We start from the raw sequence: 15,540 nt of genomic DNA on the forward strand, positions 1-15,540 counted from the left end.
AAATTGTTCTGTGATCCGCCAGCCAAGGGAGTGGGGTGTTTGGCTATCCTGATATTGTCAGAAACATCACATTTTGAAAGCATCAATAAACTTCCTATCCTTCCAAACTCAACTTTAATACACTGTCAGAGGGAAAATCATTACTGGCACAATTTTGATCTTTGTAGCCACAAACAACCCTGCATCTGAGTATCTTTTCTAAGGCTTTCATTATTTCTCTATCAAATGCTGGTATGTGGCATATTTATTGATTGATTTATTGCTGCTTTTCTTATTTCAGTGATTTTACTGTCAAATTTTGGTGCATAATAAATCTTATTCTATATTAATATCATTTTACATAGAATAATATTAAAAGCAATTTTAACTTTGGCTCAGCCTCAGGGGTATGAATTTCAGCCATAAAATGCCTTTATCAATTCCACATATAAAAATGCTATTGTGTTTATTGCAACTTGAACTTATCAGAATTTATTTAAAGAAGGGTCAAGCAGGATCTGCCTTCCTGTAATTAAAATTCATTATACCACAACCTATTTTCTGGGATCATAAAGAACAGATATCTATGCGACAATTTTCTGTTATTTTCAACCATATTTTCCTTCAGCCTTCTCAGGCTAAATGAACCTACTTCATCCAATACGTTTTCATAAAGATTCAACTTTTAGTTCACTGATTACCTATAATGCTATGTAAGAATAATCAGGGAAGAGCCATAGCCAGGGGGATGATGGGATAAGAAGCAGTTTAGCTTGCAGAAGCAATGAGGGCATGGCAAATATCTCAGAAGGAAGAAGAAACTTTCTAGTTTCTTAGACTTTAAAGTTAACAATGGATAAATACATTTTCAGATTTGCAAGATTTGATTAAGGTAACTTTACAATAAAGTAAAATTAGTTAATCTGGACATGCTTTCTATCTGGACCAATGTGCAAGGCTGACAGCATCCTTAGTGCCCATCTCTGAACCTGCTTCGATTCCATTTGTGTTCCATTCATTTTAAATGATCAGAACTATACACTATACTCAAAGTGTGGTCAGACCAATAAGAACTTTATGAGATTCATGAGATACTTCTATTAATGAAGCATAAAATTAAGTTTGTCTTTTTTTTGCAACTATCACTTTGTTCACTGATATTTGGTTAGTAATCAATTACAGTTTTAAGTCCTTTTTACAAATATTGTTGCAAACCAAACATTTCCCATTCTAGGTAATATTTCTTTCACTTACATAAAATAATATTGTCTCTGTTAAATTTAATTATAAGATTCAACCCATTTATATAAACTACCAATATAATTGTACAATTTATTTCTGAAGTCTAATGGATTAGAGATCCCTATGTAAATAAGTAAATCTCTCTAAAGGGATTTAGAGAAAAAGGAAATTTCCTAGTATTGCTATCCATCCTGAAGTTCTGACCTTCCTTCAAAGGGTCATAGACAATTATCACTAACCTACATGAGAAAATGTCGACCTGACCTTCTTACTTCTCAGACTGATTGTCATTGTGAGTCTCTTGCTTCCTGTGTGAGTCACTGCAGTACATCTAACAAGGAAAGTGGTGGATCTTAATAGCCATTTCAGCTACGTTGCTGTCAGAAGATTTCTTTTCACCCGGAAGGCGTAGCACATTATATAGTCAGATACTATAACACTGTGACTACATCAACCTTTTTGCTTAATGTGAACTTAGTCTTCTACTGTGTTAAGGAAGTTATAAAGTTACAGCGTAGGCATGAAATTTCTCCTGAATAGAATAATTCAGAGACTCAAACAATATCTTAATATCTATCTGTCCGTCTAGCCTAGGATGCAAAAGCTCAGGCTAACAAACTTTCCAGATGGATTAATGTATGTATAAAACAAACCTCTTGACACACAGAATAAATTTACCTCACAGCCACCTACCTAAGCCTATCCCACTAGAATTCCAACCATTTTTGTTGTTTTCAACTTAAACACTCTCAACAACAGGTTAAGGTGATGGTAAATGGAGATATGACAGAAAAAGTGCTGATTAGAAAAGGGACTAGATAAGGGTGTCCACTATCTCCACTATTATTCATATTTACACTAGAAGTTTTAAACAGAAAGATAAGGCAAAATAAAGATATAAAAGGAATGAAAATTTAAAAAGAAGAATATAAATTGCAAGCATTTGCAGATGACTTAGTATTTATTATTGAAGATCCAATAGAAACAGGTCCAAAACTACTAGAGCAAATGGAAGAGTATGGGGGAGTTGTAGAATTGAAAATTAATAAAGTTAAAACAAACATTCTAGTGAAAAACATAACAGAAAAACAGAAAAGGGAAATAATGGAGAAATTAGATATTCAAATAGTAAGAAAAGTGAAATATTTAAGAATACAGCTGACTTCGAGATGTGTAACTATTAAAGAAGATAATTATTATAAAGAAATCAAATTGAAATGGATATAGAGAAATGGAAAAACCTACAGCTATCATTAATGGGAATAATAGTGGTAATTAAAATGAATATATTACCAAGAATATTATTTTTATTTCAAACAATACCGATAAAACTGGAAAAAAAATACCGTACTTCGAAATACTAGATAAAATAATAGGAAAATATATCTGGCAAAGAAAGAAAGTGAGAATTGACATAAGAATGTTATCAGATTCAAGGATTAGAGGTGGATTTGGTGTACCGAATTGGGAATTATACTACCAAGTAGCAGCTTTAACGTGGATAAAAGAATGGATATTAAGAAATGCAAGGTTATTATCCTTGGAGGGACATGACATGCAACTGGGTTGGCACACATTTTTGTGGTATGGGAAAAATGGAACACATGGTTATTTTCAGAGACACTACGTAAAAAATGTTTATATGCAGTATGGGAAAAAGTGAAATAAAAGTACCGTATGGAAATACCAATGTGGCTTTCAACAGTGGAAGCTTTGACACACCCGAATATTAGTATTATGAAAAAGGTTATTGGGTATAAAGATATACTAGCAGCACAGGGAGAACTAAAACAGAAGAAAAAATTAGAAGAACAAGGGATTGATATAGGATGGTTTAAACAAATGTAAATATAAACAAGATATGAGAAGGATGTTGAAGAGTATGGTTTTAATATGAAAAATTCAGAACGCGTTAAGATACTCATGGGAACGGATGAAAAAATGATTTAAAAATTGTATACCGTAGTTATCTACTCAAACTAAATTTAGAAGAAGAGGTTAAAGAAACAATGATAAGATGGCCAAAAAACTTTGGATATACAATAGAACTAGCAAAATGGCAACAACTGTGGAAAAGGAACTATAAATTGACAATGGAGACAGCAAACAAAGATAATTTGTATAAAATGTTTTATAAATGGCACACGTCACCTGAAAGATTAGCAAAAATGTTTAAGAAAAACTTAAAACATTCCCCTAGAACAGTGGTCGGCAAGCCGCGGCTCACGAGCCACAAGCGGCTCTTTACGCATTTTAATGCGGCTCTTCTGTGTGCCGGGCGCCCGCTCCCCTCCCTCCTCTCGGGCACTTCAAAACAAGCGCCCCTTTCCCTTTTTTCTTTTCGATCCACAATGATTAGGGAGGATCCTGAAGTCGGGCGGGGACGAGAAGCGAGGAGGCAGAAAAAGAAACGGAGGCTAAGGAGCTTCCCCCCGCCCCCTCCCAGCAAAAATCTAACCGGGGAGCCGGGCGGGCAGTAGCAAATTAGCCGATCATGCCGCATGATCACACGGCGTGATCGGCTAATTTGCTACAGCCCGCCCGGCTCCCCGGTTAGATTTTTGCTGGGAGGGGAGGGGGGGGAAGCTCCTTGGCCTCCGTCTCTTTTTCTCCCTCCTCGCTTCTTGGGGCTCCACCAATGGGGGAGCAAGGCCCGCCCAGCGCCAGGCTTTGGGCTAACACAGAGGTCTGCAAAGTTGTCTGTTTTAAGACTGGTGGACTTCAATTCTCAGAATTCTGGGAGTTGAAGTCCACCAGTCTTAAGAGCCAATTTTGCAGATCCCTGGGCTAATATGATTGATGCCCTTGGTGGACTTCAATTCTCAGAATTCTGGGAGTTGAAGTCCACAAGTCTTCAAGCTGTCAGGTTTGAAGACCCTGGGTTTTTTTTTCTAAAGGGTTGGGGGTGCGAGGGTCTTGCAACTTGACAGCTTTAAGACTTGTGTGCTTCAAATGCCAGAATTTATTGAAACTAAAAACAGTGTACCATCCTATATATTTTCAGTTTTAAAAATGTGGCTCTCAAAATAAATTTCAATCGTGGTTTTGGCGAGATTTGGCTCAGTTGAAAAAAAAGGTTGCCCACCACTGCCCTAGAAATATCTATATAACTGCAACATAGTATGTATCTTTTTTTAATTAGGTGCTACTATACAAGCTTAATTCTTATACTTTATTCAAAGCAGCCTTAAGCAAGAGAAGTGTGATAAGGACTTGGGGGGGAGAGTGCTTCTAATAGGAGGTTCCATTCTTAAAGACAGTTTCTGGGCATCCTACTCTTTCAAATGCTCTGGCTCCACACTAGGTTAACATTGGGCTTATTATGAAAGTCCACTTTGGTAGTAGAGCACTAGCCTGGCCAAACAACATCAGGGAAGGAAGGTATTTGGAATTAAAACACTGATAAAACAATTCTGTTTGCTAAAAGGGCTACATTTTCCTTTTACCTGGATTAACAGTGCCCAATTAGCTCACCTTGCATCTCTGTTTGGCAAAGAATTCTGAAATTATATGCAGTAATTATGTAACCTGCTTAAGAGTTGCTTTGCTACTGTTCATAAAGATGTTAGAGTCTAAGGTTTTGATTTGCATGTACTAGAAATATAGTCACTTAAGTATTTCTGTTATTATCCCAAAATGATACGGCTCTGGATCTTTTAATAATGCTTATTTTATCCCCTTCACACCAAACTTGTCCTTGTGACTCTATTTGTGTGTACACGTGCATGAACATGTGCCTTCAAATCAGTCCTAACTCTTAAGAAATTAAAAGACAAGTCCATGCAGTTTCCTTAGCAACATTTTCCTTTGCCTTCTTCCCAGAACTACGAGGGAGTGACTGACCTAAGGTCACACAACTGGCTTTGTGCCTAAGGCGGGACAGGAATTTGCAATCGCAGGTATCTCGCCTGGTGTTTTTAAGTACCACATCAAATCAGCTCTCATTTTCCTTAAAATTAAGATCCTCTGGGAATTATACAGTTTTCATTCTTAAATGAAGTCTTTGTGTATCATTCTTTTTTATGGAACAAATAACTGTAATAGTTGTTTTGAGTATGTTTCTCCTTGGAGTCATACGTCAAATGTTGGCTAATATTAAGATAGATACATAAATGAAAACCTTTTTTAAAAAAAACTCTTACACTAGATTTAACACAGAAACAAAGGAAAACCATCACCCACTAAAAAAAATATGAGAAGGGGAAAAAAAGAAATAAAACCCATCTCCTATCCCTTTAGCCTAGTGCAGGACTACTTGGACGATGTCATCACTCTGTTTATTAAGGTTGCTGACAGCCTTCCAAAACCTGGGATACTAAAAGATTGCTCACTGATGATTTTTTTTTTTGACAAGACTCTCCTAAATTATGTCATAAAAATGATGATTCAAGCTTTGTTAGGTTTCATATATTCATCGGTTTCATATATTGATAATTGTGTCCATCAAAAATGTGACAGGCTGGCTTCTACATATGTACAGTACATCATACAAATGATTATAAGTAGGCCTCCTCAGCTCATATTTTGTCAAGACTTTAGCTATTAAACAGCTAATACAGAAGCTGTTAAGCTATTAAACTATTATTAAACAGCCTGATGTATTGTGGAACTCCACAAATGAAAGTATAATTAATGACCAATGAATATTGTATAATACATAATATTTTAACCTAAAGATAAACAACAACCCCGAGAGGTGGAAGAAACGGAAGCTAAGGGGATTTTTAATTAAATGTTTTGTATCGTTGTTAGGGGGTTCCAGGGTGGGGGGGTGGGTTAATCAGGCCGGGAGGGGAGCCAGTGCCAGACAAACAGGTGAGTCCAGGAGGGAAGTGAGTGGGGTGGGGGGGGAGGGAACAAGCTATTCCAACAGAGGGTTGTTTTATTACAACGGTTGCAGGGAGGGGGGGATGCGAGGACAAGAGAAGATCACAAGGTCGGTTGGGAGACCGTGGCTGCTGGTTACGCCCGGTCGTTTGTACCAACCCCCGCAGTCTAGGTGGTCAGGAACTACAGAGCCAGGGCCTGCGGCTGATGCTTTGCAATGCAAGGTCCGTGACCAACAAGGCCCCCCTCATCAGTGAGTTGATCTCTGAGGGGGAGCTGGACCTTGCAGGGATAACGGAGACCTGGTTGGGCCACGAGGGTGGTTTACCCCTCGTGGAAATGTGCCCACCGGGTTTCCGTGCATTCCATCAGCCTCGGGCCCTGGGTAAGGGTGGTGGGGTGGCGGTAGTTATACGGGAATGTTTAGAGCCAAGGGAGTTCACTGTTCCTCAGATACCCGGGTGTGAGTCCCTTGGTGTGAAGTGGGGCCCAGGGAGGCAGTGGGGTCTGCTGATTGTATACTTGGCTCCTCGCTATACATCAGCAGCCCTGCCCGAGCTCATCGAGCTGATCTCAGAGACGGCAGTTGAGATCCCCAAACTTTTGGTTATGGGGGATTTCAACTTGCCGTCGACGGGAGTAGCATCTGAGGTGGCTCGGGAGTTCATGGCTTCCATGACAGCCATGGACCTGACCCAATTAATTCAGGGCCCCACACACGAAGGTGGCCACACACTGGACCTTGTTTTCATATCTGAGCAGTGGACGAGTGATCTGGGAATAGGGGATTTAGTTATCACTCCCCTGTCATGGTCAGATCACTCATCTCTCCGGCTGGACTTCCCTGGCGCTACCCCCCACCGCGAGGAGGCGGAACCAGACTGTCCAAGTTGGTACCGCCCCAGGCACCTGATGGAACCGGATAGTTTCCAGACGGAGCTTGGGCCACTACCTGTAGCCCTGACCCGCTCTCGGTCGGAGGACCTAGCGGCCGCCTGGAATAGGGCGGCGGCTGGGGCCTTGGACCGGGTTGCGCCTTTGCAGCCTCTCCTACAGCAGCAACCCACCCGGGCTCCTTGGTATACCGAGGAGCTGAGGGTGATGAAGCGCCATAGGAGACGTCTAGAGAGCAGGTGGAGGTCCTCACGCTCCGAATCTGATCGAACACAGGTAAGAGCCTATTTACGGACCTACCTTGTGGCATTAAGAGCGGCCAAACGTAGACATTGTGCCGCTCTTATTGCGTCCGCCCTGCCGCCCTGTTCCGGGTGACCCGCTCCCTCTTATCGCAGAGGACGCAGGAAGCCCCCTTGCAGGGCAGAGCAGAGGAGTTTGGGGAATATTTGCAGGACAAAGTCGCTCAGATCCGGAGCGGATGGGCCCCCTTCAGTGGACCAGGGGAGCCGTCAACAGTGAGTCTTGTGAGACCATTCTGGGAGGAGTTTGACTCTGTTGCCCCCGAGGATTTGGACAGGTTACGTGGACGGCTGCGACCCACCACATGTTCCATGGACCCGTGTCCCTCCTGGCTGGTACTGGCATCCTGGGAGGTGACACGAGGCTGGCTACTGGGCCTGGTGAACGCCTCGTTGGGCGAGGGGTCCTTACCAACCGCCTTGAAAGAGGCGGTGGTGAGGCCCTTACTCAAGAGGCCTTCACTTGACCCGATGGAGCTAGCTAATTACCGTCCAGTCTCCAACCTTCCCTTTCTAGCGAAGGTTGTAGAGAATGTGGTGGCACAGCAATTTCCGCGACACCTTGACGAATCCGAATATCTAGACCCACGCCAGTCCGGCTTCCGACCCGGGCACAGCACGGAGACGGCCTTGGTCGCGTTGGTTGATGATCTCTGGAGGGCCAGAGATAGAGGCTGTTCCTCTATCCTGGTCCTATTAGATCTCTCAGCGGCTTTTGATACCATCGACCATGGTATCCTATTGCGCCGGCTGGAGGGGATGGGAGTCGGAGGCACCGTTTTGCGGTGGTTTGGCTCCTACCTCTCCGACCAGACGCGGATGTGCCACAGGGGTCGGTCCTCTCGCCCCTTCTGTTCAACGCATATGTGAAGCCACTGGGGGAGATCATCCGTGGTTTTGGGGTTGAGTATCATCTGTACGCTGATGATACCCAGCTGTACATTTCAATCCCAAACCACCCCAACGAGGCTGTCGAAGTGATGTCCCGGTGCTTGGAAGCCGTCGGGGTCTGGATGGGGGACAACAGACTCAAACTCAACCCCTCCAAGACTGAGTGGCTGTGGTTACCGGCACCTCAGTTCAGCCAGCTGATTCCATCACTGGCCATATTGGGCGAACAATTGCCTCATGTGGAACGGGCGCACAATTTGGGCGTCCTCCTAGATGCCCGGCTGTCAATGGATGACCATGTGGCAGCCGTGGCAAGGGGGGCGTTCCACCAGGTTCGCCTGGTGCGCCAATTGCGCCCCCTACTGAACCGGGATGCCCTACGCACGGTCACTCACGCGCTGGTGACGTCTCGCCTGGACTACTGCAATGCTCTCTACATGGGGCTTCCTTTGGGACGCGCCCGAAGACTACAGCTAGTCCAGAACGCAGCCGCGCGGGCTGTCATGGGGAGTACTAGGTACTCCCACGTAACACCTCTCCTGCGCAAGCTGCACTGGCTGCCTGTGGTTTTTCGGGTGCGTTTCAAGGTTTTGATTACCATCTTCAAAGCGCTCCATGGCACAGGACCTAGCTACCTGCGGGATCGCATCCTGCCACACACATCCCTGCGACCAATCCGCTCTCACAGGGAGGGGCTTCTCCTGGTGCCGTCCATCAGGCAATGCCAACGGGCGACGCCCAGGAGTAGGGCCTTCTCTGTGATGGGCCCAACCCTCTGGAATGACCTCCCCCCCGACATTAGAACCACCACCGACTTCCGCTCCTTCCGACAAAAACTGAAGATTCACCTGTTCCGATTAGCTGGCCTGGCACATTCATAACTTTTATCCCCTGGCAGATACATTTTAACTGGTATTTTAGGGGAATTATTTTTAAATTTAACTTATGGGGTACTTTTAAGGGGTTTTAAAAACTATATTTTAGATACTTTACTTAGATGTAGTTTTTCTTTTAACCTCCTCCATAACTATTTAACTATTTAATTATTTAATTATTTATGTTCTGTATTTTCTGTGTATTGACTGTACACCGCCCCGAGTCCCTTCTGGCGGTCTATAAGTGCAAATAAAGTAAAGTAAAGTAAGTAACAATCAAATAATAAGCACTAAAAATCTATGGGAAAAATAGTAAACAATTTTATGCTATTATATACATAAGGCAATTCAATAAGAAGCAGATAATAATCTATGAAAATTTAGCACATTATTTGATTCAGTGAGGGGGCTATGTTCCAACACCTTCAACCATTAGCCAAGAAGAGAAGAAATTGTAAGGTTGGGATAGAAATATGTGTCAAAGACAAGCTCTGGGATTTTACCCAAGTAAATGCACCTCCCAATGCCCAGAGTAATTGGTTTAAATAATAGATATCTTAAAAAGACAATTAATATGAATTACTAAATAGTAATTTATTCAAGGTAAGCATTGATGTATTAATAGCAAGCTTGGAATATTATTAAGAAAAATGACGCTTCAATCGATTTTTTTGTGTTCAACAATAAAAATTTATTTTTATCCTTTTTTCCCCTATTTCATATCATATAGCAGGGTCCTTAACCCCTGGTACTGATCCTTGGCCTGTTAGGAACCAGGCTGCACAGCTGGAAGTGGCGGGCAAGCAAACAAAACTGAGACCATTCCCCCACCCTGGTCCATGGAAAAATTGTCTTCTACAAAACTGATTCCTGGTGCCAAAAGGGTTGGGGACCACTGCCATATAGTAAACTTACTTATATTCTCCCCAAAGTCACATTACTAAAATAAAGAGAACGATTGGTAAAAATCACAATAATATCAGGAGGGATCTTATATAAGCCCTAGAAGAATATATATCCTATTATTTCTTTGGGAATGCCAAAGTGACTGACCAGTTCTTGACAGGTTCAAACTAGAAATGTGCAGAATGTAATGAATTAGAAAAGGAATGTTACAAAGAACTCTGGAATTTCATTCGCTTCAGACTGTGAAGGAAACTTTCTCCTTCAAGTCCCTACTAGAACTTTAAGATCACCAAATGAGACTCTCTTTTAGGGTTGGCAATCTTTATAAGGGGGAGAGCTTTTCTGTTGTAGAATTTATGGAATTCCCTCTCCAAAAGGCTCACCCACAGAGCATTATTTCAGATGCAGGTGACTAACTGTTTTTAATTGCATTTTAATACATGTTGTTTTAGTTTTTGAGCAACCAGCTATTTAACATGGTATTTTATATTTTTATTCAGTCTTGTCTTTTAAATATGTTTTATTATAAGATCCCAAGATAGCTGAAGCTTTATTTTTTTATCAGCATAAATATGTACATTTAAGCACACTGTTAGATTGGGTAATGAAAGGCACAAAAGGCTAGCGATCAACAGCTCTTTATTTCAGTGCATGCAAACATCCAACAGAGGAAATGGTCGGACAGCTCCTGTTTTAAAGGGGAGCTGTCCAGCGTCTCAGCCAATCAGGTTAGCCCCTGTTCCCGCCGGCAACAGAGAACCTGAGTGGAGACTTCTATTGTCTAGCAGCAGGGGGGAAATATCTAACACACACCCCAAATGGAAACAATTCAAGAAATCATTGTTGCCAATTGCAAGAATCACAAGTATAACCTTGAAAAAATTATGCAACGATATTAGCAAAAGATCATTTAAATTCAGTATAGGAAGAGAATAGTAGAAAGAAACTCACTGGCTCTGCCTTAACTCTTTCTATATAAGAAGAGGAAAAGAAAAGTGCTGTTAGGCACAAGATTCTATTACTATAAGCCTACCTTAATAAAACAAGAGTTAAACATTGTGGAATCTTTTTCCTGACATAACCTACCTTAAAGGGCTCACATCAAGAAAACCTTATGGATGTGTCCATGAAGTCATCAGAAGTCATTGAGCTGGATTCAGAGCAGACTTTATTTTCCTAGAACTACTAAATAGGGCTGCAGCAAAGTATTATTAGCTTTGTAGCTCCTTCCCACAAATTCCTGCTTGTCTATATTTTTGTTATCCATGGATTATAAATCTAATTATGCTGGATGGGTAGCTTTCCCGCCTGTTGGCCCCCACCCTTTGGCATCTGCCTCCCAGCAATTTGCCTCCTTGCAGCAAACAGCATGGTCAGCTTCAGCACAGCCTGATTTAGCATGAGCAGCTGATTGGAAGTTGGATCTGCCCAGAATATCTGCTGTTAGTTGTTCCAGGCTGCGGAGATTGCCACCACCCATCGGCGCCATGCTGCCCATCACCACTGCCACCTATTGACATCTTCGCACAGCCTGTTTTTGGCCTCTGTGCATCCCGTTTTTGGCCTCCGCACACCCTATTTTCGGCCTGTTTCAGGCAACGGGGCTAGGCGGTGGAACGGGCCAAAAATGGAACACGGAGAGGCCAAAAATGGGACATGTGGATGCCAAAAATGGGCTGCACAGAAAATGGGGTGCACAGAGGTGGCGATAGGTGGCAGTAGCAATGGCCAGCACCAGCGCTGATGGCGGCGGTGATCCCCACAGCTTAGAACAGCTGATAGGAGGTATTCCGGGAGGCAGATCCAATCACCAATCAACTACTCGTGCTAAATCAGGCTGTGTTGAAGCTGACAACACTGCTTGCTATTTGCTGCAAGGAGGCAAATTGCTGGGAGGCAGAGGCAGATTTTTTTCTTGTTTTCCTCCCCAAAAGCTAGGTGCATCTTATACTTCAGAACGGCTTATACTCCGAAAAATACGGTACCCCTTTCATTTAGAACTATTGAATAGATAAGAAGATTGTCGTATTCAAGAGAGAATTGTTTGTTTGCTTATTATTGATTAAATAACATTTCTAGCAACACTGAAAGATGCTGGCTGTGAAGGGCAAAAGCAAAGTAATAATTAAAAATGCAAACCTATACAGATAATCTTCAACTAACAACTGTTTGCTTAGTGACCAATCAAAGTTACAACAGCTCTGAAAAAAATGACTTATGACTGTGTTTCACACTTACAACCATTGTAGCATCCCTATGGTCACGTGATCAATATTCAAATGCTTGACAACTCACATTTATGACAGTTCCAGTGCCCTGGGGTCATGCGATCACCTTTTGCAACCTTCTGACCAGCAAAGTCAATGAGGTAACCATATTCCCTTAACAACCTGTTATTAATTTAATAACTGGTGATTCACTTAACAAAGGTGGCAAGAAAAGTCATAACATAAATGTTGGGCTCAATTGTGGCTGTAAGTTGAGGACTGTCTATAATACTTTTGTTTTAAAACTATCCTGTCACAGAGCCACTTGGATCAATGACTCAATGAAATCCTTTTACTTCTTTAAAATGCAAAAAAGGCTTGGGCCCACAAGCATGCCCAGGGAAAGTTTCCCCAAAAGTGAGGCTACTACCAAAACTTGGTAAAGCTGAATATTTTTGTTTGAAAATAAGCATGTTCTCTGAAAACCAGAACAACTATTTCTACACTTAGTGTACATCAAGGAACTCAAGCTCTTTCTTATACCAGTATCTCTGACAGGTTTATCAGATAATGGTAGTAAGCTGCAGTAGTTCTACAAGTAGTTCTTGACTAACAACAGTTCATTTAGTACTGTACACGTATTCGTTTATTTTGTGTGTGTATTGTCCATATTGTATTTTGTGTTTTTTACTGTACGCCGCCCCGTGTCCTTCGGGAGAGGGTGCGGCTAAGAAATAAATTTTATTATTATTTATTATTATTACTGTTCAAAATTACAATAGCCCTGAAAAAAGTGGCCTAACTTTTTCACACTTACAACCATTGCAGCATCCTGATTCCTGATCATGTGATCCAAATTCACACATTGGTAACTGACTCATATTTATGATGGTTGCAGTGTCTGGGGTCATGTGATCAACATTTGCAATCCTCTGACAAGCAAAGTCAATAGGGAAACCAGATTCACTTAACAAATGTATTATTAACAGCTGCAATGATTATTTAATAACTATGATAAGAATGGGGCAAAACTAACAATTGTCTCGCTTAACAACATAAATTTTGGGCTCAATTGTGGTCGTACATCGAGGACGACCTGAACGCACTACCATCCTGGTGAAAAATTCTATTTTAATTTCCTATAATTCCACAGAGTAAAACTACTATGGGCCTGCAGGTGATTTTGATGAAAATTGTCAATCTTAGATCTGATTGCTAGGATAATCTATTGGAATTGAAATAAAGATAACGAATGCTAGAAGTAAGCGGAAGTATGAATCACTTTGTATGAAACTAAGAGACTGTAACAAAATAAAGTTGCTTTTTATTGCTTATTTCTACCTTTGTACTAATCTGAGCCAAACAAGAAATATAATATGTAAATGTACTGTAATCTGGGATGAAGCATTCACTAGGCATGGCTCATACCCCTGGAATGCAGATGGAATGATTGTTCAATTTTCTCTCCTATATTTATTACCATTTTAGTCATTACAAGTGGTAGCAATAATCTTTTGAAGGCAGTATTTAAATTCTCACTCATCCAATATTTGGAATACCTTGACTCACCTAATGCTCCAATCTGAACACTGTCATTTTAATGAAATTTGGAGTGTAAATCACCAACTTGAAAGTATGACCTTGCTTATGATTAATACTGACTTTGGTTGACAAAATTACTCATTTGGTTCCTCCATTTTTGACACTTTCAGTATTTTAGGATTACATACTGTAGTTTACTGTAAAAGATAATTCATGAAATCTAACTACTCTGAGCAAAACCACTCCTCATCTTCAGTCAGCAGCTTTGTGAGTATTAATAGTTTTGGGCAAATCCCAATATTCTAACTCAGTATATCTGGTTCTTCTGATCATTAAATGTCAACACAGTTAGAGGATTACACATGTAAAATAACCAATCTATGTCATTAGCCTTAATGGCCTGGTGCAGAACTAGCTGGTTAGAGTATAAACCAGACAATTAAATATAGCAGCTAATTGTGCTCTTAAGTAATCTTGTGTTTTTAAAATCTTATGCTAGAATCAGTAATGGAAACCCTTTCTCTAACTTACTTCCTAAAACCTAGGCTGAAAAAGTACAAGACTTTTTCTGCAGATTACATAACTCAGTAACTGCTATTGTATTGTATTGCATTGTAAGTATTCAACTGCACATAAGTAGCAAAGTTTACACTGCAGATTGAAGGAACATAATCTGGCTTGTTCTTCAGTTTGAATCAAGCAAAGTAAATATTTTCCAGGTTAAATTGTAATAGTTGCTGGGAAATGTGGGTAGGAAAAGGTTTTGAGCAGGAATGTAGGAAAATCCATCATCTTTAATGTCAAGTGTGAGAAGGAAATACAGCAGTAGAACACCTGTTGCACATTAATCCATTTTGTAGAAAAGAATAATCTTCATGGAAACATTGAATGCTTTGCCATTTCTGAATCTCAATAAAAATAAAGCCAATTTGCCCTCTCTCCTAATGTTTAAACTATTTTGTTCTGTGTCCTGAGTGTAATCTTACAATGTGACTAAGTGCTACTTAATTTTAATTTTATTACTAGAATCCAATACAGGTAGCTCTTGTTTAGTGACCACAATTGAGACAGACAGCTCAGTTGTTAAACAGAGTAATCACTAAGTGAATCCATAACTGTATTTAAGATCTTAGTTCAGATTCCCTTTGCTTTACAGACCTGTAAATGTCATAAATGTGAGGATTGGTCACAAAGTTGCTTTTTCATCACCATGTTGTTGCTAAATGAAACAGTAGTTAAATAAGGATGATTGTATTGGGCATGAGACAATAATCTTGTCTTTAGGCATACACCTAAATATGTAAAGGTGGATAGGACAAAAGTTTCTACCCTGGGGCAGATGACTGGGAAACAGTCTCTAGAAAAAATTCTAAGAATTTATTAAAATTTTAGAAATCTTAAAGGGAGTGAAAATAAAACAAAAAAAGAATCTTTGAAATAATAGAAAATACTTGTAACTCAGGTTTTAGACTTTGCAGTGGTTTGCTCTCCAAGCTTGTTTTGTTGCCAGATTAGGTAACATCTTCAGCAGGATTTTCTTGTCCTATATATTTCTTGTTTGCCAGTGTGGTCAGTTGGTCATGTGATTGGTTGTTCGTTTGGAGCTATATTTAAATTCTGACTGACTGATTGGTTCTCTTGTTGATTGGCTGTTTGAATGGTCTGGTTTCTTAAGTATTCATATGCTGGATCTAAATCAGTGGTGGATTCTGACCGGTAGGACCCGGTACACACACACCGGTAGTGGAAATCGAGTGTCCGTTTGCAAACTGGGGGACTTGTAAGCCATAATCATCACAATTATTGTTATATCCTATGTTCTTCCCCGACTTACGACCGGGGATTCCCTTGCGCAGGCTAGCAACAGCCAAGTCG

General features: G+C 40.9%; 1 protein-coding gene across 1 annotated transcript in view; it reads right to left on the reverse strand.

Annotated features, from left to right (window-relative positions):
- TMEM232 (transmembrane protein 232) overlaps positions 1-15,540 on the reverse strand; it is a 231,039-nt gene that overhangs the window by 149,680 nt on the left and 65,819 nt on the right. The gene's annotated exons all lie outside the window — the stretch shown is intronic.

This window comes from Natrix helvetica (genome assembly GCF_964273705.1).
Source record: "Natrix helvetica genome assembly, chromosome: 2".
NCBI classification, from domain to species: Eukaryota; Metazoa; Chordata; class Lepidosauria; order Squamata; family Natricidae; genus Natrix; species Natrix helvetica.